Genomic DNA, 25,881 nt, shown 5'->3' on the forward strand with positions numbered 1-25,881 from the left:
ACTATACCATCTCTGCGCTGGGGACAGCTGGCTTAGCAAGGTATGTGGGTTAGCTACTACAGGAAATCTGGTTATTGTTCTTTTGTTGACCTCCCTCAAGTCTTGGACTAGTCGATAAGCGCCATCAGATTTCTTGATAGGTAATATAGGAGTGTTATGAGGTGACATGCAAGGCTCCAGTAATCCCTGTTGTAGTAGCCTCTCGATTACTGGTTGCAGCCCCTCCCTGCCTTCTTGAGACATTGGGTATTGTTTTACCCTGATAGGAGTCTCGGGATTCCTGATAGTGACTTCAAAGGGACTAATATCTAAACGGCCTACTGATTCGGGAGAATACCACACCTCAGGGTTTATTTTTGCCTCGTCCTCTACAGTGAGGGTGTATAATGTAACCTCAATTCCTTTATTTTTCACCTCTAAATTAATTTTTAGCTTAACCATTGTTATAAATGACTGAGTCCCAAATAGGATTACAATCAAAGTTTACAATTTATTAAAGGAATAGAGGCAAGCAAACAGCGCTGGGTGCGCCGGGAGTCTCTGCTCCACCAGGACGCACACCTGTTACGTAAGGCGGCTGGTTTTTATGCTCCTAGGCTAATACATATTCATTACTACTTCTAGAAGAGGCAGGGTTATTATAATTGGTTTCCCGAATCCGAAGTCCTCCCAGGTGCGCCTGCTTATCAGTCTCTGTAACTTTCTCGGGGGCCGCTTGGACAGGGAGGCTCGTATTCTTCCTCCTTATCTAGTGGTCTCTTGGCCGGCTGTCAGAAGTTACTGCATGTCCGTGCAAAGTCAGCAGTTTTTCTCTGAAGAAATCCCTTTGTTCTCTTCTCGCCTAAACCCAGGCCTCAATGTTAACCCTTCACACCCCTTAGTGGCACGAATTGCTGGACTATTCCTTACAATTCCTCCCTTTTTTTTTTAATATCATCAATTCGTGTCTCTTCTTCAACTTTTGTTAGTAGCAATTGGATTTCATCAGTCAGTTCTCGGGGTGTCCATTTCTTAAGCATCATTATCGACACATCACCTTTTCTCTCGCAAAGTCATCACAAATTGGGTGCTATTTATTATCCGCCGTATCAACAACATAAAGCAAGGTATCATACAAGGTATAAACAATAATGTCATTACACCACATAAAAATAAAAATAGCATTCTTTTAACCCATGGTCCACCGGGCAACCATGAAAAGAAATCCCAATCCATACCCTTCCAAGTTTGTACTGGGACGTGGGCTAGCTTTTTAATTTCTTTTGTTATCTGCTTAACTACTTTTCCATTATCATCAATTTGTAAACAACAATTAGAATCGTTCAGTTTTCCACACACTCCCCCTTCTAAAGAGTTTTTAGGGCCAAACATTTATACTTGGGAAGAATTACAATCTATTTTGGGAATATTATTTACATCAGAAGAGAGAGGAATGATAAGGAGAGCAGGTATGCGAATTTGGGACCAGCAACATCAGCAAGGTCCTGCTGCTGATATTAAGTGGCCAATGCAGACACCTAACTGGAATAACCAGGATCCAATACACAGGGGCCACATGCAGGATCTAAGAACAATCATAATACAAGGAATCAGAGAATCTGTGCCCAGAGGACAGAATATAAATAAAGCATTCAGTGAACAACAGAAAAAGGATGAAACTCCAACAGAATGGATGGAGAGACTTCGTAAAAGTCTGCAATTATACAGTGGGTTAGACCCAGGTACCCCGTTAGGGGAAGCATTACTTAAGACACAGTTTGTGGCTAAGTCTTGGATAGATATCAGAAAGAAATTGGAAAAAATAGAGGATTGGCAAGATAGAGGTCTGGACGAATTATTAAGGGAAGCACAAAAGGTGTATGTTCATAGGGAAGATGAGAAGGAAAAGAAGCAAGTGCGAATGATGGTGGCAGCGGTGCGAGAAGGATCCAGAAGGGCTGGCAATGAACAAAGATGGAGGAATGAAGGGTTTACTAGAAGGAATAGGAAAGAGAAAAAGGGTGCCCAGGAAAGAAGAGATGTGACCTGTTTTTACTGTAATAAGAAGGGTCACATGAAAAGGGAGTGCCGACAGAGGAAAGAGGATGAGAAAATGTTTAGAAATGAATAGGGGTGTCAGGGGCTCTATTTGCTGGGGACCCAAAGGAACAGTGAGCCCTTGATAAAGTTACGAGTGGGCCCCCAGCGCGAGGAAATCGAATTCCTCATAGACACGGGAGCTGAAAGATCAACTGTCCAGACATTACCTTTAGGATGTAGAACTTCAAAGGATAGAATACGGGTAATAGGAGCAAAAGGGGAGCCTTTTGGGGTCCCCGTTATAAAAGAGGTACCGATTGAATTGGGATCAAAAAAGGGTACGGGGCATCTGCTTCTTGTGCCAGAAGCCGAATATAACTTATTAGGTAGAGATTTGATAATAGAATTAGGCATAGGACTAGAGGTAGTAGAAAAGAAACTGGAAATAAAGCTGTGTCTTCTTCGGGTAGAGGATGAGAAAGAGATAGACCCCGAGGTTTGGTATACCTCGGAGAGCGTTGGAAGGTTAAACATTAAACCATTTAAGGTAACTATCAAAGAGCCAGAAGTACCAATCAGGATAAAACAATACCCCTTGTCTGAAGAGGGTAGAAAGGGTCTGAAGGAAGACATACAACGATTATTACAACAGGGGTTGTTAGAACCCTGTATGTCTCCTTTCAACACCCCTATATTACCAGTTAAAAGAAAGGATGGTAAATACCGATTGGTACATGATTTGAGAGAAATTAATAAGAGAACTATAACCAGATTCCCCGTGGTAGCAAACCCACATACCTTATTGAGCCAATTAAGCCCAGAGGACAAGTGGTACAGTGTAATAGATTTAAAGGATGCTTTCTGGGCCTGTCCTCTTGATGAGGACAGTAGGAATTATTTTGCCTTTGAATGGGAGGATCCCGACACTCACAGGAAACAGCAACTAAGGTGGACAGTGTTACCTCAGGGGTTTACAGAATCTCCAAACTTGTTTGGCCAGGCCCTGGAGCAAATTCTAGAGGATTACGATAGAATGCCAGGGACCAAAATGATCCAATATGTAGATGACTTATTAATAGCGGGGAAAGATGAGAAAATCGTACGACAGGCAAGTATAAACTTGCTGAATTTTTTGGGCTCACGGGGACTAAAGGTTTCAAAAGCAAAATTACAATTCGTGGAGGAAGAAGTAAAGTATTTAGGCCATTTATTAAGCAAAGGAACAAAGAAATTAGACCCTGAAAGAGTTAGAGGTATTTTAGAACTCAGGGCACCAGAGACGAAAAAACAAATCAGGCAGTTGCTAGGATTGACAGGGTACTGCAGACAGTGGATAGAGGATTACAGCGGGAAGGTAAAATTTTTATACAACAAATTGAGTAACGAGGGCCATCTTAAATGGACAAAAGAGGATGAGGAACGACTGATGCTCCTAAAAGAAGAACTCGTGAATCCACCGGTTTTAAGCTTTCCCGAATTAAAGAAGCCCTTTTTCCTGTTTGTTAATACTACAGAAGGAACTGCGTATGGAGTACTGGCACAAGAATGGGCAGGATGTAAAAAGCCTGTGGCCTATTTGTCAAAATTGCTAGATCCAGTCACTAGAGGCTGGCCAAACTGTTTACAAGCAATTGCAGCAGCGGCCTTATTGGTTGAGGAGGCACAAAAGATTACCTTTGGAGGAGAAATTAGAGTAATATCTCCCCACAACATTCGCGGAGTGTTGCAGCAAAAAGCAGACAAATGGATCACCGACGCAAGGCTGTTGAGATACGAGGGGATATTGATCTCTTCCCCAAGATTGACTCTAGAAACTGCGCCAGTACAAAACCCTGCGCAATTTCTCTACGGAGAAACAAATGGCCATCTAGAACATGATTGTCTCAGCAACATCGAAGAACATACGAGATTAAGACCGGACTTAGAAGATACCGAATTGACTCATGGGGAACAGATATATGTGGATGGATCCTCTAGGGTAATAGAAGGGAAAAGAAAATCGGGGTATGCCCTGATAGATGGGAAAACATTTAGAGTCATAGAATCAGGACCCCTCAGTCCGAGTTGGTCAGCTCAGGCTTGTGAATTATATGCAATGTTAAGGGCTTTGAAATTATTGAAAGATAGAAGCGGAACCATCTATACGGATTCAAAATATGTTTATGGGGTAATACACACCTTTGGAAAAATTTGGGAAGAGAGGGGACTTATAAACTCCCAGGGGAAAGGACTAGTTCATCAAGAATTGATTGTTAGGGTTTTACAAGCGATTAGGGAGCCAAAAGAGATAGCGGTGGTACATGTAAAAGGTCACCAGCGTGGACTGACCCCGCAAATAAGGGGAAACAATCTTGCTGATCAAGAGGCAAAGCGGGTAGCCCTCATGACTAACTATGTAATAACAAAAAGGGCGGATTGCCCAACTTGTGGAGAGGATTTAAAGAGGGAACCTTGTTATGGGTGTTGGAAGAATTGGGGGATGGATGGAGTAGAATGTAATTGTTCAAAGGAAGAGAGCCCTCCTTACAAAAATTGTTTCAAACATGGCTTGCAAATGTCTTTGATAGGAGGGACTTTCTTCTCCCCCTTGTTGTGTTTTACTGTGCAAGAAAAAGGGAAAATGATACAAATGGGAATTAAGGAAAATAAGGAAGGGAGATGGTTGCTACCTGATGGGAGAGAGGTATTGCCTAAATCAGTAGCTGTGAGGGTGCTACGGAGATACCATGATCAATCCCACTGGGGAGTACAGGCCCTAGTGGACCAATTTGCATACAAGTATATGTGTATTGGAATATATGATATAGCAAAGACAATAGTTAATGGATGTATAACTTGCCGAAGGGTAAATGCCAAAAACATAAGGAAAAGGATTATGGGAGGAAGGGAATTGGCCCATCGACCCTTCGCAAAAATTCAATTGGACTTTACGGAACTCCCCAGAGTAGGGAGATATAAATATTTGCTCGTGATAGTAGATCATTTGACTAACTTTGTCGAGGCATTCCCTACGGCAAGGGCAACGGCACAAACAGTAGTAAAAATTTTACTGGAGAACATAATCCCTCGATACGGAGTTATTGAAATGATAGATTCTGATAGAGGGCCTCACTTTGTGTCAAAGGTTATACAAGAAATTATGAGAAACTTAGGAATCAAGTGGGAATACCACACTCCTTGGCACCCTGAGAGCTCGGGAAAAGTAGAACGAATGAATGGGGAAATTAAGAAACAACTTACTAAATTGATGATAGAAACTAAAACCTCATGGATAAAATGCTTACCTCTTGCTTTGCTAAACCTGCGTACGAAACCCCGAACTGATCTGGGGTTGTCACCATTTGAAATGCTATATGGGATGCCCTATGACTTAGAGATACCCGTCGATCACCCCCACATTCAAGATGAGAGTTTGAAGTCTTATTTAGTACAGTTAGGGAACAGAAGGAGGGAATTGCAGAAAAGGGGTCTGGTTATACAACGCCCTCCTCTGGATATGGCAATACACAATATACAGCCTGGGGACCAGGTCTTGATTAAAACTTGGAAAGAAACTGCATTGACCCCACGTTGGGAAGGTCCCTATATTGTTTTGCTAACTACAGAGACTGCTGTCCGGACTGCTGAACGGGGATGGACGCACGCCAGCCGAGTTAAAGGGCCAATACAGAACGACAGGTGGGAAGTGACTTCCGGCTCTGAGGACTTAAAGCTGACTCTGCGACGAACTCGGTAGGCATTACTGGGAAGGGGTGGAGGCTCCATGGTCCCTGAAGAATACTACTGCTGCCGAGAAGAATCATAACCCCGTAGGTGGTAGCACCCCATCTGACGGGCGAGGCAGAGTGGTAAAACAAGTGGGAATGGACCTTCACTACCCCCTGTGGTGCTTGGGGTTATTCGCGATGGTCATGCCACCCACCGCTGGTCAACACCACCCGCATCAGCCTTTCTTGTGGAGCTTGATAAGACTTTTCGATACTATGGTCGTACAGCAGATTGTTACGCCAGGGGCTCCCAGCTTTAAGACTGATCTCTGCAACCTCACAACGACTTTGGAGCTATGTAACAATCAGTCAGATTTCTACTTATGCCCAGCTTCTAACCCAGGGAAAAGCTACTGTAATTCCCCAGCACAGTATTACTGCGCTTATTGGGGTTGCGAAACTATAGCCACAGCATGGAATCCAGGCGGGGGAAAAGATAAATATTTAACTGTCCAATTTGGGCCTCAGGGTTGCAGTAATCGGAACACGGTTGAGGCAGTCTATCACCGTGGAACAGGGACCGTACAAAAAGGGAATTGCGCGTTTTTGTGGGTTAACGTAACTAATCCGATGGATCCGGGGTGGATCCTTGGAAGGACTTGGGGAATAAGGTATTATGAGAAAGGAGCTGATAGAGGGGAAATAATTTTAATAAAGAAGGAAGAACCGCCTAAAACACCTCGAAAGGTAGGCCCCCTCTCACATTTGGAAAACAAAGGGACGTCTCGCCCCACGACAACTAAATTGACCCCCACGCGGCCTGGTAATAATAAAATGACGTCCATTCCCACTCCTACTCCCACTGTGATAGGAAGAAATAGGGATGATTCTTCCTTAAGTAGAATGTGGAAAATTATTGAAGCCAGCTATCAACTCCTTAATCAAACAAACCCGGAAATTACAAAAAAATGCTGGTTATGTGTCAGTGCCCAGCCTCCATATTACGAGGCAATAGGGGATATGGGTGCACTCGAATACTCGAATGAATCAAACCCCAGCAAATGTAACTGGGGGCAGGAAATCGGGATCACTCTAACACAGGTGACAGGGAAAGGTAGGTGTATAGGAACAGTCCCAAGAGGGAAAAGAGATTTATGCAGTATTACAGAAGATAGAAAACAACCCTCTAATTGGTTGATTCCGGCTAATAATACTCGATGGGTATGTTCGTCTTTAGGGGTAACTCCGTGTCTGTCTTTAAAATTGTTTAATTCGTCCCGCGACTTCTGTGTACAGGTAGTAATTATACCAAGAATTCTGTACCATTCTGAAGAGTATATATACATGCAACACACAATACCACAATTTAATCTAAAAAGGAGGGAACCGGTAACAGCTGTTACCCTAGCCACTTTAATGATTTTAGGGACCGCGGGAGCTGGAACGGGGATTGCATCCCTAGTTAAACAAAGTCAAGAATTTACCTCTTTACGAGTTGCTGTGGGTGAGGACTTGGCTCGCATAGAGCAATCGATAACGGCCCTAGAAAAGTCAGTCAGGTCATTATCTGAAGTAGTGCTCCAAAATCGCAGAGGACTGGACTTGATATTCTTACAACAAGGAGGACTTTGCGCAGCCCTGCGAGAAGAGTGTTGCGTATATGCTGACCATACAGGAGTAGTAAGGGACACTATGACAAAACTCCGAGAAGGATTAGAGAAACGAAAAAGGGAACACGAAGCTCGCCAGAGTTGGTATGAATCTTGGTTTAATTACTCACCTTGGCTTACAACATTGTTATCTACTATTGCTGGACCATTATTGTTGCTAATATTTGTGTTGACTTTTGGCCCATGTATCTTTAACCGGGTAATTGCTATTGTAAAAAGTCGACTGGAGGCTGCACATTTGATGCTTATACGTGCTAAGTATGAAACTGTAGATCAGGAAGAAGATACTGAAACCTTGATGATGTGTAAAAAAGCTTTGGAAGAATTTAATGAACAAAATAAGTAGCCTAAAAGAAAAAGGAGGGATTGTAATGGGTAAGATGTATTTGTTCATTGTATAAAGAAATAAAAAAAAAAAAAAAAAAAAAAAGAAAAGGGATAAGATGGTTATAAAATAGCAGTCTGGGCTACTCCTGCCTCAGGAAAAGGCAAACCCATTCGTGGAATTGCTTTTGCTCAGGGACCTGGATGCACTTGGTGGGTAATGCAAAAGAATGGGGAGGTCCGGTGTGTACCTCAAGGGGATTTGATACTGGGTGAGAATAGCCCATGAGTTGAATTGTAGTATGTTAATTATTATATAATACTGTATGTCATCACTACCATGATTGCTATATATCATAGATGAAAATGGTGATTAATTAGAATGTATTGGACAGAGTGTAACCTGAGCATGACATAAATGGTATGGAATAAGGGGTGGATATCTGTCCTGGTTCCAGTTAGGACAGAGTTAAGTAGCTCATAGTAGCTGGTAGGGTGCTATGTTTTGGATTAGGATGAGAAGAGCGCTGATAACATGCTGATGTTTTAATTGTTGCAGAGCAGTGTTTACACCAGGCCAAGGACTTTTCGGCTTCTTGCTCTGTCCTGCCAGCGAGCAGGCGGGGGGTGCAGCAGGAGCTGGGAGGGGACAGACCCAGGACAGCTGACCCAAACTGGCCAAAGGGGTATTCCATACCATCTGACGTCATGCTAAACAATATATAGGGGTGGCTGGCCGGGGTGGGGGGGGCCGGCTGCTCGGGAATAGGCTGGGCATCGGTCAGCGGGTGGTGAGCAATTGCATTGTGCATCACTTGTTTTCTTACACATTATTATTGTTAATACTATTACCATTATCACTATTATTATTATTATTGTTATTATTATTTTCCTGTCTTAATAAACTGTCTTCATCTCAACTCACAGGCTTCACTTTCCCGTTTCTCTCCCCCATCCCAGAGAGGGAGGGGGGAGGGTGAGCGAACGGCTGTGTGGTGTTTAGCTGCCAGCCGGGTTAAACCACAACACTCCCTTATACCTTTGTAAGGAATGGTCCAGCAATTCGTGCCACTAAGGGGTTTGAAGGGTTAACATTGAGGCCTGGGTTTAGGCGAGAAGAGAACAAAGGGATTTCTTCAGAGAAAAACTGCTGACTTTGCACGGACATGCAGTAACTTCTGACAGCCGGCCAAGAGACCACTAGATAAGGAGGAAGAATATGAGCCTCCCTGTCCGAGCGGCCCCCGAGAAAGTAACAGAGACTGATAAGCAGGCGCACCTGGGAGGACTTCGGATTCGGGAAACCAATTATGATAACCCTGCCTCTTCTAGAAGTAGTAATGAATATGTATTAGCCTAGGAGCATAAAAACCAGCCGCCTTACGTAACAGGGGTGCGTCCTGGTGGAGCAGAGACTCCCGGCGCACCCAGCGCTGTTTGCTTGCCTCTATTCGTTTAATAAATTGTAAACTTTGATTGTAATCCTATTTGGGACTCAGTCATTTATAACAATTGGGGGCTCGTCCAGGATGGTCTTGGTTCCTGAATTCTGACTTGATCTAGGAGGGGCGCCCCCACCATTTGGTGGCTCCTGTTCGAGTCAGGTCGGGGCTAATGCCATCTCGAACCTGAATAAGGGCAAGCAAAGATTTAGATTTTTTTATGAGCTCCCTTTGCCGGCTGCAGCACTATATTTTGCCCGTAATTCTGCGCGCGAAGATCCGAACGAAGACGACGGAGTCGTAAGTATTTAAGGCGTATACCGTTCGGTTGGGTGGGATTCGGTTGCCTGTGTGTGTGAGAGTGTGACTGAGACGGAACGTAGTTCCAAAGCGATTGTGGAGGTCTTCTAACCGCGGTTCCAATCTCCCGCGAGGGACTTGGCCGGTGAAGGACCGAAGCGATTCCTATAGGATTCGTGGGTGGGTGATAGGTCCTAAACCCCCTGCAAGACACTCTCACTAAGGCAACCAAGGGCTATAGGAATTGCCACAGTAAAATTCCTAGATGGGTCAGACAAAATTGAAGACCCGGGACCAGAGAAAAGGGAGCAAATTACCAGACATACCACCAGAAAGTCCATTAGGGACAATGATTAGAAATTGGAACGATAGGGGCCCCAGAAAAGGGAAAAAGTAAATTAAAAATGGTTCAGTATTGTATGACAGAATGGCCGAAGGAGCCTTTAAGACCACATGTCTTTTGGCCCGTTTTCGGATCCTTTGAAGACTGGGTTTGCCAGGCCTTAAATATACATGTTAATTCAAAGGAACCTTTTAGCCAGGAGGAAAGTGATTATGCAGGATTATGGATCAGGACCTCACGTCCTTTTCCAGCCTCAATATTTACACTAAAAGCAGACGAGAAGTTTGACGAAGAAGAGAACAAAAAAATAAAAAATAAAAAAAAAAGGAAAAAGAAAAAGATGATGAATGGGAGTCATTGGATAACCTACCACCTCTATATCCTAACAATCCACCCCCGGTGGTGCATCTTGTAATCCGATTTTGTTCTTAAATGTTTTGACTGTGTCAAGGAGGAAGGTGGGAGCATTATCTAAGTAACAGTTTAGAAGTTTTGGTATATTCGCGGTGGTGTTCGGTCAGTTTCCCAAGTATCGGGGGAGAGGGGCTGACTGATTATCAAAGTGGTAGAACGGAGAGTCACTTCTTCGGTGGTTCGGGCCTGAGCCCTGGGAATTTGGTAAGAAGGGGGAGAGCGAATTTATTTAGGCCTCAATACCTTTTTAAACCCCCATCTTGACGGATACACAGGAGTGATTCCTTGTTTTGAGTAGGCTTACTAACAAAGTGCATGAGAAAAATTAGCATTTGGCTTGAAATTCGGTCTTGTTGAAATGTAAATTTTGTGGAAAAGGTGGTATTGTTTGTCTAGAAGACAGAAGGCTGAGTGCTTCAGGTGTTTTTCCGAAGTCCTGCGGATTTATGATTGGAATGGGGCTCATTAATAATCTGAAATAGTAAAGTTTGTATGTGGAAAGAAGAGTTTAATCCCAGAGAACTGGGACATTTGGGAAGAAGATTAGGAAAAGATAGAAAAAACCTGCAATAAAAAGGTTTGCGTGGAAATTGAAACAAGGGACAGTAACTAATATAAATAAATAAAAGGGAATGGGAAATCAAGGAAAAGGGGAAAATCCAAAAAAAAAGACGTCCTAAAAAAAAAAAAAAAGCCTCCTTGGGTGCATATTGGCACATTGGAAGGATATTGTTAGAAATGGGGGCACAGAAAGCAAGAGGACTTTCACTAAGTATTGCAATCAATGGTGGCCACTATATAAACTAAATGGCCACTTTATGGATCAATCGACTATAACAGTGTCTTGCAATTAATGTTTTTGAGGAGAGAAGGAAAATAGGATGAAATGTTGTATAGTGATATGTTGTTTCAGCATGTTGGAGGGAAAAGGTTTGGAATTAAGTTGGCCCCTGACTGAGCCTTTGGTGTTGGCATTAGAAAAGTACGGGCTGGAGAAAGATAAAGGAAGTGTTAAAAGGATTGTTGAAGGTGTTAAAGGTTGTGTGGCATGTAGTATTTAACAGAGCTGTTTGAAGTTGAATGAGCAGGGAAAGAGGATGTAGGAATGTTAATAGTTCCGTCTCAACCCGAGGCTGAGATCTCTAAATCGCGGGTGTGAGCCCTCTGGGGCAGAGGGACCGTGATGGGTCCGAGAGAGTTGTCGTGGAAACAGAAAAGCAGCTAACTCTTGAAACAACCTGAGTTCCTGTGTGAGCTCAGATTGCCAATGGGACCGCTCAGGGAACTTTCAACGATTGCATTCCCCTGACCGACCCCCTCACTGAGACCCTAATCACCCCGGAAATTATGTAAATACTAAAATCTGGTTAAATTGGCTATTGGGAATTGAGAATCTGTTCCAACAAGGTCCAAAAGAAACCCCTATGGAATTTATGGAATTTTTGAATTTCTGGACCAACTTTGAAATGCAATGAAAAAAAAAAAAAAATGGACCTGGCTTTAAAAAAAAAAAAAAAAAAAGAGAGAGAGAGAGAGAGGCAACTGGCTAGCCTCTTTCCAGGGCAATCGGCCCCTGATATCAGAAAGAAATTGTCTTAGGCTGCAGGACAAACTTACAACAGTCAGGAATGATGGGGACCTGGGGCATCTACCCTAGCAGGTCCACTAGTTGAAATAAAGCCAGGAAACGAAGACAGAGGCTTGAATTTTTTGTTGGTTATGTGTAATGGGTAAGATGTATTTGTTCATTGTATAAAGAAATAAAAAAAAAAAAAAAAAAAAAAAAGAAAAGGGATAAGATGGTTATAAAATAGATAGTATTTTACACGAGGTTGGGACAGAGCTTCCTGATCATAATAGAACCTTGATATATGATGACAAAGTTGGGGAGGGGGGGGATTTGCTAACTATCTGTAAGGAATTTGGGAATCTGCGAGGGAGATAAGGTTGCACAATGTTGCCTCAATGAAGGGGAGGCTTATTAGGCAGATAACAAGAAGGGGGGGTGTTGGGTAAACATCCTTGAACAGGTACAAAGACTCTGTGAAATACCCCATCGCAAGACATCCTGTCTGCTACTTCACTCCCCCCCCTTTGGACTGCATAGCCGCAGCTGGTTCAACAAGCCCGGACAAGCTGGAACTCGGATACTATAAAACAGCACCCCCGGAGAAGGAAAATTGTGCGCCGCTGCGGAGTCGGAACTCCCCGGCCGCCCAGCGCTGTTTTGCTTCTGCTTGCTTACTTAATTAATTAATAAATTCTGTGATTAATAACATTTATTAACAGACCGACTTCGTATGCGAGTCTGTTCATAACAATTTGGTGCCGTGACTCGGATAGGCAATTTGATTGAGGACTCCCCTTTGGGGGTGGCGCCCCGCCGATTTTGGCGGCCCTCGAAGCAGGAAGTCTCATTCAGGCCTTCACCGACGAACCTCAAAAATTAAGCAGAAGCAAATAAAGCCGGCAAACCCTTAGCAATCTTTGTGCACGAAGACCGAACGAAGACCCACGGGGTGGGTAAGTATAGGCCGGTGATCCGTTCGGTAAGGGTGGGGAATCCCGGAGTACGGCTTCTGAGACGGCCAATCGTGGCCGAAGCGAGTGCGGACCCCTCGGTAGTGCGGTTCCCACATCCCGCGAGGGACTGGGCCACGAAAAGGGGGAAGTGTGTGTGTGTGTGAGTGAAGGTACTCCGGAAGATGGGACAGAAGAAAAGTAAGCCTTCTGGTCCCATGGGTGGGGGAAATAGCGGTAGGAATATTCCTCCTATTCCCCCGGATAGCCCGCTGGGGCTAATGATTAAGATTTGGAGTAATTCCCCTTCTAGGCGGGGAAAAAGTAAAGTAAAAATGATTCATTATTGTGTAGAGATCTGGGGTAATAAGCCCATAAAGGGGGACAGTGTGTTTTGGCCCCTTTTCGGTTCCTTTGAGGATTGGATATGTCAGGCTCTAAATATTTATGTTAATTCAAAGGAACCATTTAGTTTAGAGGAAAGCGAATACGCACATTTATGGATAAATTTTGAAACTGGGACCCAGTTATACCCTCTAAAAGAAAAAGGAGGGAAGGGAAAGAAGAGAGATTTGGAAGTCCCAGTTGCGCCACCTCCCTACGTGCCCTCTTTGCCAACAGCACCCTCTGCTGCCGAATCTGAGGATTCGGATGACAGTGCCTCGGTCCAAGGGAGACGAGGGCCAGTAACTAGAAGCCAGACTCGTCGCGCTAAAGAAGGGTTGTACCCCTTGCGGGAGATTGCAATGGGGGGACCTCAACCAGGGATGGGATATGTAGCCGTCCCCATTAATTCAGGAGACGTTAGAGACTTTAAAAAGGAGATGGGAAGTCTCTTAGAAGACCCGTTAGGAGTAGCCGAACAGGTAGATCAGTTTTTAGGGCCAAACATTTATACTTGGGAAGAATTACAATCTATTTTGGGAATATTATTTACATCAGAAGAGAGAGGAATGATAAGGAGAGCAGGTATGCGAATTTGGGACCAGCAACATCAGCAAGGTCCTGCTGCTGATATTAAGTGGCCAATGCAGACACCTAACTGGAATAACCAGGATCCAATACACAGGGGCCACATGCAGGATCTAAGAACAATCATAATACAAGGAATCAGAGAATCTGTGCCCAGAGGACAGAATATAAATAAAGCATTCAGTGAACAACAGAAAAAGGATGAAACTCCAACAGAATGGATGGAGAGACTTCGTAAAAGTCTGCAATTATACAGTGGGTTAGACCCAGGTACCCCGTTAGGGGAAGCATTACTTAAGACACAGTTTGTGGCTAAGTCTTGGATAGATATCAGAAAGAAATTGGAAAAAATAGAGGATTGGCAAGATAGAGGTCTGGACGAATTATTAAGGGAAGCACAAAAGGTGTATGTTCATAGGGAAGATGAGAAGGAAAAGAAGCAAGTGCGAATGATGGTGGCAGCGGTGCGAGAAGGATCCAGAAGGGCTGGCAATGAACAAAGATGGAGGAATGAAGGGTTTACTAGAAGGAATAGGAAAGAGAAAAAGGGTGCCCAGGAAAGAAGAGATGTGACCTGTTTTTACTGTAATAAGAAGGGTCACATGAAAAGGGAGTGCCGACAGAGGAAAGAGGATGAGAAAATGTTTAGAAATGAATAGGGGTGTCAGGGGCTCTATTTGCTGGGGACCCAAAGGAACAGTGAGCCCTTGATAAAGTTACGAGTGGGCCCCCAGCGCGAGGAAATCGAATTCCTCATAGACACGGGAGCTGAAAGATCAACTGTCCAGACATTACCTTTAGGATGTAGAACTTCAAAGGATAGAATACGGGTAATAGGAGCAAAAGGGGAGCCTTTTGGGGTCCCCGTTATAAAAGAGGTACCGATTGAATTGGGATCAAAAAAGGGTACGGGGCATCTGCTTCTTGTGCCAGAAGCCGAATATAACTTATTAGGTAGAGATTTGATAATAGAATTAGGCATAGGACTAGAGGTAGTAGAAAAGAAACTGGAAATAAAGCTGTGTCTTCTTCGGGTAGAGGATGAGAAAGAGATAGACCCCGAGGTTTGGTATACCTCGGAGAGCGTTGGAAGGTTAAACATTAAACCATTTAAGGTAACTATCAAAGAGCCAGAAGTACCAATCAGGATAAAACAATACCCCTTGTCTGAAGAGGGTAGAAAGGGTCTGAAGGAAGACATACAACGATTATTACAACAGGGGTTGTTAGAACCCTGTATGTCTCCTTTCAACACCCCTATATTACCAGTTAAAAGAAAGGATGGTAAATACCGATTGGTACATGATTTGAGAGAAATTAATAAGAGAACTATAACCAGATTCCCCGTGGTAGCAAACCCACATACCTTATTGAGCCAATTAAGCCCAGAGGACAAGTGGTACAGTGTAATAGATTTAAAGGATGCTTTCTGGGCCTGTCCTCTTGATGAGGACAGTAGGAATTATTTTGCCTTTGAATGGGAGGATCCCGACACTCACAGGAAACAGCAACTAAGGTGGACAGTGTTACCTCAGGGGTTTACAGAATCTCCAAACTTGTTTGGCCAGGCCCTGGAGCAAATTCTAGAGGATTACGATAGAATGCCAGGGACCAAAATGATCCAATATGTAGATGACTTATTAATAGCGGGGAAAGATGAGAAAATCGTACGACAGGCAAGTATAAACTTGCTGAATTTTTTGGGCTCACGGGGACTAAAGGTTTCAAAAGCAAAATTACAATTCGTGGAGGAAGAAGTAAAGTATTTAGGCCATTTATTAAGCAAAGGAACAAAGAAATTAGACCCTGAAAGAGTTAGAGGTATTTTAGAACTCAGGGCACCAGAGACGAAAAAACAAATCAGGCAGTTGCTAGGATTGACAGGGTACTGCAGACAGTGGATAGAGGATTACAGCGGGAAGGTAAAATTTTTATACAACAAATTGAGTAACGAGGGCCATCTTAAATGGACAAAAGAGGATGAGGAACGACTGATGCTCCTAAAAGAAGAACTCGTGAATCCACCGGTTTTAAGCTTTCCCGAATTAAAGAAGCCCTTTTTCCTGTTTGTTAATACTACAGAAGGAACTGCGTATGGAGTACTGGCACAAGAATGGGCAGGATGTAAAAAGCCTGTGGCCTATTTGTCAAAATTGCTAGATCCAGTCACTAGAGGCTGGCCAAACTGTTTACAAGCAATTGCAGCAGCGGCCTTATTGGTTGAGGAGGCACAAAAGATTACCTTTGGAGGAGAAATTAGAGTAATATCTCCCCACAACATTCGCGGAGTGTTGCAGCAAAAAGCAGACAAATGGATCACCGACGCAAGGCTGTTGAGATACGAGGGGATATTGATCTCTTCCCCAAGATTGACTCTAGAAACTGCGCCAGTACAAAACCCTGCGCAATTTCTCTACGGAGAAACAAATGGCCATCTAGAACATGATTGTCTCAGCAACATCGAAGAACATACGAGATTAAGACCGGACTTAGAAGATACCGAATTGACTCATGGGGAACAGATATATGTGGATGGATCCTCTAGGGTAATAGAAGGGAAAAGAAAATCGGGGTATGCCCTGATAGATGGGAAAACATTTAGAGTCATAGAATCAGGACCCCTCAGTCCGAGTTGGTCAGCTCAGGCTTGTGAATTATATGCAATGTTAAGGGCTTTGAAATTATTGAAAGATAGAAGCGGAACCATCTATACGGATTCAAAATATGTTTATGGGGTAATACACACCTTTGGAAAAATTTGGGAAGAGAGGGGACTTATAAACTCCCAGGGGAAAGGACTAGTTCATCAAGAATTGATTGTTAGGGTTTTACAAGCGATTAGGGAGCCAAAAGAGATAGCGGTGGTACATGTAAAAGGTCACCAGCGTGGACTGACCCCGCAAATAAGGGGAAACAATCTTGCTGATCAAGAGGCAAAGCGGGTAGCCCTCATGACTAACTATGTAATAACAAAAAGGGCGGATTGCCCAACTTGTGGAGAGGATTTAAAGAGGGAACCTTGTTATGGGTGTTGGAAGAATTGGGGGATGGATGGAGTAGAATGTAATTGTTCAAAGGAAGAGAGCCCTCCTTACAAAAATTGTTTCAAACATGGCTTGCAAATGTCTTTGATAGGAGGGACTTTCTTCTCCCCCTTGTTGTGTTTTACTGTGCAAGAAAAAGGGAAAATGATACAAATGGGAATTAAGGAAAATAAGGAAGGGAGATGGTTGCTACCTGATGGGAGAGAGGTATTGCCTAAATCAGTAGCTGTGAGGGTGCTACGGAGATACCATGATCAATCCCACTGGGGAGTACAGGCCCTAGTGGACCAATTTGCATACAAGTATATGTGTATTGGAATATATGATATAGCAAAGACAATAGTTAATGGATGTATAACTTGCCGAAGGGTAAATGCCAAAAACATAAGGAAAAGGATTATGGGAGGAAGGGAATTGGCCCATCGACCCTTCGCAAAAATTCAATTGGACTTTACGGAACTCCCCAGAGTAGGGAGATATAAATATTTGCTCGTGATAGTAGATCATTTGACTAACTTTGTCGAGGCATTCCCTACGGCAAGGGCAACGGCACAAACAGTAGTAAAAATTTTACTGGAGAACATAATCCCTCGATACGGAGTTATTGAAATGATAGATTCTGATAGAGGGCCTCACTTTGTGTCAAAGGTTATACAAGAAATTATGAGAAACTTAGGAATCAAGTGGGAATACCACACTCCTTGGCACCCTGAGAGCTCGGGAAAAGTAGAACGAATGAATGGGGAAATTAAGAAACAACTTACTAAATTGATGATAGAAACTAAAACCTCATGGATAAAATGCTTACCTCTTGCTTTGCTAAACCTGCGTACGAAACCCCGAACTGATCTGGGGTTGTCACCATTTGAAATGCTATATGGGATGCCCTATGACTTAGAGATACCCGTCGATCACCCCCACATTCAAGATGAGAGTTTGAAGTCTTATTTAGTACAGTTAGGGAACAGAAGGAGGGAATTGCAGAAAAGGGGTCTGGTTATACAACGCCCTCCTCTGGATATGGCAATACACAATATACAGCCTGGGGACCAGGTCTTGATTAAAACTTGGAAAGAAACTGCATTGACCCCACGTTGGGAAGGTCCCTATATTGTTTTGCTAACTACAGAGACTGCTGTCCGGACTGCTGAACGGGGATGGACGCACGCCAGCCGAGTTAAAGGGCCAATACAGAACGACAGGTGGGAAGTGACTTCCGGCTCTGAGGACTTAAAGCTGACTCTGCGACGAACTCGGTAGGCATTACTGGGAAGGGGTGGAGGCTCCATGGTCCCTGAAGAATACTACTGCTGCCGAGAAGAATCATAACCCCGTAGGTGGTAGCACCCCATCTGACGGGCGAGGCAGAGTGGTAAAACAAGTGGGAATGGACCTTCACTACCCCCTGTGGTGCTTGGGGTTATTCGCGATGGTCATGCCACCCACCGCTGGTCAACACCACCCGCATCAGCCTTTCTTGTGGAGCTTGATAAGACTTTTCGATACTATGGTCGTACAGCAGATTGTTACGCCAGGGGCTCCCAGCTTTAAGACTGATCTCTGCAACCTCACAACGACTTTGGAGCTATGTAACAATCAGTCAGATTTCTACTTATGCCCAGCTTCTAACCCAGGGAAAAGCTACTGTAATTCCCCAGCACAGTATTACTGCGCTTATTGGGGTTGCGAAACTATAGCCACAGCATGGAATCCAGGCGGGGGAAAAGATAAATATTTAACTGTCCAATTTGGGCCTCAGGGTTGCAGTAATCGGAACACGGTTGAGGCAGTCTATCACCGTGGAACAGGGACCGTACAAAAAGGGAATTGCGCGTTTTTGTGGGTTAACGTAACTAATCCGATGGATCCGGGGTGGATCCTTGGAAGGACTTGGGGAATAAGGTATTATGAGAAAGGAGCTGATAGAGGGGAAATAATTTTAATAAAGAAGGAAGAACCGCCTAAAACACCTCGAAAGGTAGGCCCCCTCTCACATTTGGAAAACAAAGGGACGTCTCGCCCCACGACAACTAAATTGACCCCCACGCGGCCTGGTAATAATAAAATGACGTCCATTCCCACTCCTACTCCCACTGTGATAGGAAGAAATAGGGATGATTCTTCCTTAAGTAGAATGTGGAAAATTATTGAAGCCAGCTATCAACTCCTTAATCAAACAAACCCGGAAATTACAAAAAAATGCTGGTTATGTGTCAGTGCCCAGCCTCCATATTACGAGGCAATAGGGGATATGGGTGCACTCGAATACTCGAATGAATCAAACCCCAGCAAATGTAACTGGGGGCAGGAAATCGGGATCACTCTAACACAGGTGACAGGGAAAGGTAGGTGTATAGGAACAGTCCCAAGAGGGAAAAGAGATTTATGCAGTATTACAGAAGATAGAAAACAACCCTCTAATTGGTTGATTCCGGCTAATAATACTCGATGGGTATGTTCGTCTTTAGGGGTAACTCCGTGTCTGTCTTTAAAATTGTTTAATTCGTCCCGCGACTTCTGTGTACAGGTAGTAATTATACCAAGAATTCTGTACCATTCTGAAGAGTATATATACATGCAACACACAATACCACAATTTAATCTAAAAAGGAGGGAACCGGTAACAGCTGTTACCCTAGCCACTTTAATGATTTTAGGGACCGCGGGAGCTGGAACGGGGATTGCATCCCTAGTTAAACAAAGTCAAGAATTTACCTCTTTACGAGTTGCTGTGGGTGAGGACTTGGCTCGCATAGAGCAATCGATAACGGCCCTAGAAAAGTCAGTCAGGTCATTATCTGAAGTAGTGCTCCAAAATCGCAGAGGACTGGACTTGATATTCTTACAACAAGGAGGACTTTGCGCAGCCCTGCGAGAAGAGTGTTGCGTATATGCTGACCATACAGGAGTAGTAAGGGACACTATGACAAAACTCCGAGAAGGATTAGAGAAACGAAAAAGGGAACACGAAGCTCGCCAGAGTTGGTATGAATCTTGGTTTAATTACTCACCTTGGCTTACAACATTGTTATCTACTATTGCTGGACCATTATTGTTGCTAATATTTGTGTTGACTTTTGGCCCATGTATCTTTAACCGGGTAATTGCTATTGTAAAAAGTCGACTGGAGGCTGCACATTTGATGCTTATACGTGCTAAGTATGAAACTGTAGATCAGGAAGAAGATACTGAAACCTTGATGATGTGTAAAAAAGCTTTGGAAGAATTTAATGAACAAAATAAGTAGCCTAAAAGAAAAAGGAGGGATTGTAATGGGTAAGATGTATTTGTTCATTGTATAAAGAAATAAAAAAAAAAAAAAAAAAAAAAAGAAAAGGGATAAGATGGTTATAAAATAGCAGTCTGGGCTACTCCTGCCTCAGGAAAAGGCAAACCCATTCGTGGAATTGCTTTTGCTCAGGGACCTGGATGCACTTGGTGGGTAATGCAAAAGAATGGGGAGGTCCGGTGTGTACCTCAAGGGGATTTGATACTGGGTGAGAATAGCCCATGAGTTGAATTGTAGTATGTTAATTATTATATAATACTGTATGTCATCACTACCATGATTGCTATATATCATAGATGAAAATGGTGATTAATTAGAATGTATTGGACAGAGTGTAACCTGAGCATGACATAAATGGTATGGAATAAGGGGTGGATATCTGTCCTGGTTCCAGTTAGGACAGAGTTAAGTAGCTCATAGTAGCTGGTAGGGTGCTATGTTTTGGATTAGGATGAGAAGAGCGCTGATAACATGCTGATGTTTTAATTGTTGCAGAGCAGTGTTTACACCAGGCCAAGGACTTTTCGGCTTCTTGCTCTGTCCTGCCAGCGAGCAGGCGGGGGGTGCAGCAGGAGCTGGGAGGGGACAGACCCAGGACAGCTGACCCAAACTGGCCAAAGGGGTATTCCATACCATCTGACGTCATGCTAAACAATATATAGGGGTGGCTGGCCGGGGTGGGGGGGGCCGGCTGCTCGGGAATAGGCTGGGCATCGGTCAGCGGGTGGTGAGCAATTGCATTGTGCATCACTTGTTTTCTTACACATTATTATTGTTAATACTATTACCATTATCACTATTATTATTATTATTGTTATTATTATTTTCCTGTCTTAATAAACTGTCTTCATCTCAACTCACAGGCTTCACTTTCCCGTTTCTCTCCCCCATCCCAGAGAGGGAGGGGGGAGGGTGAGCGAACGGCTGTGTGGTGTTTAGCTGCCAGCCGGGTTAAACCACAACACTCCCTTATACCTTTGTAAGGAATGGTCCAGCAATTCGTGCCACTAAGGGGTTTGAAGGGTTAACATTGAGGCCTGGGTTTAGGCGAGAAGAGAACAAAGGGATTTCTTCAGAGAAAAACTGCTGACTTTGCACGGACATGCAGTAACTTCTGACAGCCGGCCAAGAGACCACTAGATAAGGAGGAAGAATATGAGCCTCCCTGTCCGAGCGGCCCCCGAGAAAGTAACAGAGACTGATAAGCAGGCGCACCTGGGAGGACTTCGGATTCGGGAAACCAATTATGATAACCCTGCCTCTTCTAGAAGTAGTAATGAATATGTATTAGCCTAGGAGCATAAAAACCAGCCGCCTTACGTAACAGGGGTGCGTCCTGGTGGAGCAGAGACTCCCGGCGCACCCAGCGCTGTTTGCTTGCCTCTATTCGTTTAATAAATTGTAAACTTTGATTGTAATCCTATTTGGGACTCAGTCATTTATAACAATTGGGGGCTCGTCCGGGATGGTCTTGGTTCCTGAATTCTGACTTGATCTAGGAGGGGCGCCCCCACCATTTGGTGGCTCCTGTTCGAGTCAGGTCGGGGCTAATGCCATCTCGAACCTGAATAAGGGCAAGCAAAGATTTAGATTTTTTTATGAGCTCCCTTTGCCGGCTGCAGCACTATATTTTGCCCGTAATTCTGCGCGCGAAGATCCGAACGAAGACGACGGAGTCGTAAGTATTTAAGGCGTATACCGTTCGGTTGGGTGGGATTCGGTTGCCTGTGTGTGTGAGAGTGTGACTGAGACGGAACGTAGTTCCAAAGCGATTGTGGAGGTCTTCTAACCGCGGTTCCAATCTCCCGCGAGGGACTTGGCCGGTGAAGGACCGAAGCGATTCCTATAGGATTCGTGGGTGGGTGATAGGTCCTAAACCCCCTGCAAGACACTCTCACTAAGGCAACCAAGGGCTATAGGAATTGCCACAGTAAAATTCCTAGATGGGTCAGACAAAATTGAAGACCCGGGACCAGAGAAAAGGGAGCAAATTACCAGACATACCACCAGAAAGTCCATTAGGGACAATGATTAGAAATTGGAACGATAGGGGCCCCAGAAAAGGGAAAAAGTAAATTAAAAATGGTTCAGTATTGTATGACAGAATGGCCGAAGGAGCCTTTAAGACCACATGTCTTTTGGCCCGTTTTCGGATCCTTTGAAGACTGGGTTTGCCAGGCCTTAAATATACATGTTAATTCAAAGGAACCTTTTAGCCAGGAGGAAAGTGATTATGCAGGATTATGGATCAGGACCTCACGTCCTTTTCCAGCCTCAATATTTACACTAAAAGCAGACGAGAAGTTTGACGAAGAAGAGAACAAAAAAATAAAAAATAAAAAAAAAAGGAAAAAGAAAAAGATGATGAATGGGAGTCATTGGATAACCTACCACCTCTATATCCTAACAATCCACCCCCGGTGGTGCATCTTGTAATCCGATTTTGTTCTTAAATGTTTTGACTGTGTCAAGGAGGAAGGTGGGAGCATTATCTAAGTAACAGTTTAGAAGTTTTGGTATATTCGCGGTGGTGTTCGGTCAGTTTCCCAAGTATCGGGGGAGAGGGGCTGACTGATTATCAAAGTGGTAGAACGGAGAGTCACTTCTTCGGTGGTTCGGGCCTGAGCCCTGGGAATTTGGTAAGAAGGGGGAGAGCGAATTTATTTAGGCCTCAATACCTTTTTAAACCCCCATCTTGACGGATACACAGGAGTGATTCCTTGTTTTGAGTAGGCTTACTAACAAAGTGCATGAGAAAAATTAGCATTTGGCTTGAAATTCGGTCTTGTTGAAATGTAAATTTTGTGGAAAAGGTGGTATTGTTTGTCTAGAAGACAGAAGGCTGAGTGCTTCAGGTGTTTTTCCGAAGTCCTGCGGATTTATGATTGGAATGGGGCTCATTAATAATCTGAAATAGTAAAGTTTGTATGTGGAAAGAAGAGTTTAATCCCAGAGAACTGGGACATTTGGGAAGAAGATTAGGAAAAGATAGAAAAAACCTGCAATAAAAAGGTTTGCGTGGAAATTGAAACAAGGGACAGTAACTAATATAAATAAATAAAAGGGAATGGGAAATCAAGGAAAAGGGGAAAATCCAAAAAAAAAGACGTCCTAAAAAAAAAAAAAAAGCCTCCTTGGGTGCATATTGGCACATTGGAAGGATATTGTTAGAAATGGGGGCACAGAAAGCAAGAGGACTTTCACTAAGTATTGCAATCAATGGTGGCCACTATATAAACTAAATGGCCACTTTATGGATCAATCGACTATAACAGTGTCTTGCAATTAATGTTTTTGAGGAGAGAAGGAAAATAGGATGAAATGTTGTATAGTGATATGTTGTTTCAGCATGTTGGAGGGAAAAGGTTTGGAATTAAGTTGGCCCCTGACTGAGCCTTTGGTGTTGGCATTAGAAAAGTACGGGCTGGAGAAAGATAAAGGAAGTGTTAAAAGGATTGTTGAAGGTGTTAAAGGTTGTGTGGCATGTAGTATTTAACAGAGCTGTTTGAAGTTGAATGAGCAGGGAAAGAGGATGTAGGAATGTTAATAGTTCCGTCTCAACCCGAGGCTGAGATCTCTAAATCGCGGGTGTGAGCCCTCTGGGGCAGAGGGACCGTGATGGGTCCGAGAGAGTTGTCGTGGAAACAGAAAAGCAGCTAACTCTTGAAACAACCTGAGTTCCTGTGTGAGCTCAGATTGCCAATGGGACCGCTCAGGGAACTTTCAACGATTGCATTCCCCTGACCGACCCCCTCACTGAGACCCTAATCACCCCGGAAATTATGTAAATACTAAAATCTGGTTAAATTGGCTATTGGGAATTGAGAATCTGTTCCAACAAGGTCCAAAAGAAACCCCTATGGAATTTATGGAATTTTTGAATTTCTGGACCAACTTTGAAATGCAATGAAAAAAAAAAAAAATGGACCTGGCTTTAAAAAAAAAAAAAAAAAAAGAGAGAGAGAGAGAGAGGCAACTGGCTAGCCTCTTTCCAGGGCAATCGGCCCCTGATATCAGAAAGAAATTGTCTTAGGCTGCAGGACAAACTTACAACAGTCAGGAATGATGGGGACCTGGGGCATCTACCCTAGCAGGTCCACTAGTTGAAATAAAGCCAGGAAACGAAGACAGAGGCTTGAATTTTTTGTTGGTTATGTGTAATGGGTAAGATGTATTTGTTCATTGTATAAAGAAATAAAAAAAAAAAAAAAAAAAAAAGAAAAGGGATAAGATGGTTATAAAATAGATAGTATTTTACACGAGGTTGGGACAGAGCTTCCTGATCATAATAGAACCTTGATATATGATGACAAAGTTGGGGAGGGGGGGGATTTGCTAACTATCTGTAAGGAATTTGGGAATCTGCGAGGGAGATAAGGTTGCACAATGTTGCCTCAATGAAGGGGAGGCTTATTAGGCAGATAACAAGAAGGGGGGGTGTTGGGTAAACATCCTTGAACAGGTACAAAGACTCTGTGAAATACCCCATCGCAAGACATCCTGTCTGCTACTTCACTCCCCCCCCTTTGGACTGCATAGCCGCAGCTGGTTCAACAAGCCCGGACAAGCTGGAACTCGGATACTATAAAACAGCACCCCCGGAGAAGGAAAATTGTGCGCCGCTGCGGAGTCGGAACTCCCCGGCCGCCCAGCGCTGTTTTGCTTCTGCTTGCTTACTTAATTAATTAATAAATTCTGTGATTAATAACATTTATTAACAGACCGACTTCGTATGCGAGTCTGTTCATAACATTATGGGAGCTTCTTTCTCTGTGTTAATTAGGCTGTAAATGTAATAGGAGCAACATATTCAGTGTTAAATAGTTTAAAAGGACGATTAGGAACTAAGACAACTACAATAATTGGAGCCACAGGGAAAGAGGAGGAATGGTCATTCTTACAACCCCTTGATTTGCGTTTTGGGGGTAAGGAACTAACCCATGAATTTTAGTATGTACCAGAATGCCCGATGCCACTCTTGGGACGGGATCTATTAGCCAACTTAGATGCAACAATAACCTTTGAGGATGGAGAATTAATAATGAAGGTACCTGAGTCCAAAGTAGGCCAAATCCTAATGATCAAAGATAAACCCTTTGTTAATATTCCAAGAGAAGTAGAAAATGCAGTTATAGCAACAGTACGGGAAACAGATGTACCAGGGAAGTCGAAACTGGCACAACTGGTAAAGGTGGAATTAAAGGAAGGAGCCAAACCTGTTTGAATCAAACAATATCCACTTAAGATAGAAGCTAGGCACGGGAATGGTGAAAATTATTGACAAATTTCTCAAATATCAGATTCTGGAAGAATGTAAATCGGAATACAATACTCCAATTTTTCCAGTAAAGAAGCCGAATGGCGAGTATAGATTTGTACAAGATCTTAGAGCAATAAATGAAATAACAAAGGATATTCACCCGGTAGTAGCTAATCCTTACACATTGTTAACATCTGTGAAAGGGAAATATAAATGGTTTACCGTGATAGATTTAAAGGATGCCTTCTTTTGCATACCTCTTGATAAAGCTAGTAGAAAATTATTTGCCTTCAAATGGGAAAACGTATTGAAGTTTTTGGACCACATATGGTAACAACCGTTTTGGAACAAAGGGGGGGGGGGGCACTGGTTATCACCCAGCTGGATGATGAAATATCAGGCAATCCTAACTGAACAAGATGACATAACCTTGAAAACGACTAGCCTGTTATATCCAGCAGTATTTCTAGGAACCGTTCCAGAAGAAGGACCGTTGGAACACAATTGTGTGGAAATAATCGAACATACTCATGCCAGCCACAAAGATTTGAAGGATGTACCCCTTGAAAGGTATTCA

The 25,881-nt window shown here is 43.4% G+C and overlaps 1 protein-coding gene across 2 annotated transcripts in view; it reads left to right on the top strand.

Moving 5' to 3' along the window:
* Positions 1-25,178, top strand: part of LOC136789446 (uncharacterized) — an 80,437-nt gene extending 55,259 nt beyond the window's left edge. For both annotated transcript variants that reach the window (XR_010828187.1, XM_066989513.1), the window contains one exon: positions 9,565-25,178. The gene's annotated coding sequence lies outside the window, so the exon portion shown is untranslated. The remainder of the gene's footprint in view (positions 1-9,564) is intronic.
* The last annotated feature ends 703 nt before the right edge of the window (positions 25,179-25,881 follow it).

This window comes from Anser cygnoides, unplaced genomic scaffold (assembly GCF_040182565.1).
Source record: "Anser cygnoides isolate HZ-2024a breed goose unplaced genomic scaffold, Taihu_goose_T2T_genome scaffold_45_1, whole genome shotgun sequence".
Classification (NCBI taxonomy): Eukaryota; Metazoa; Chordata; class Aves; order Anseriformes; family Anatidae; genus Anser; species Anser cygnoides.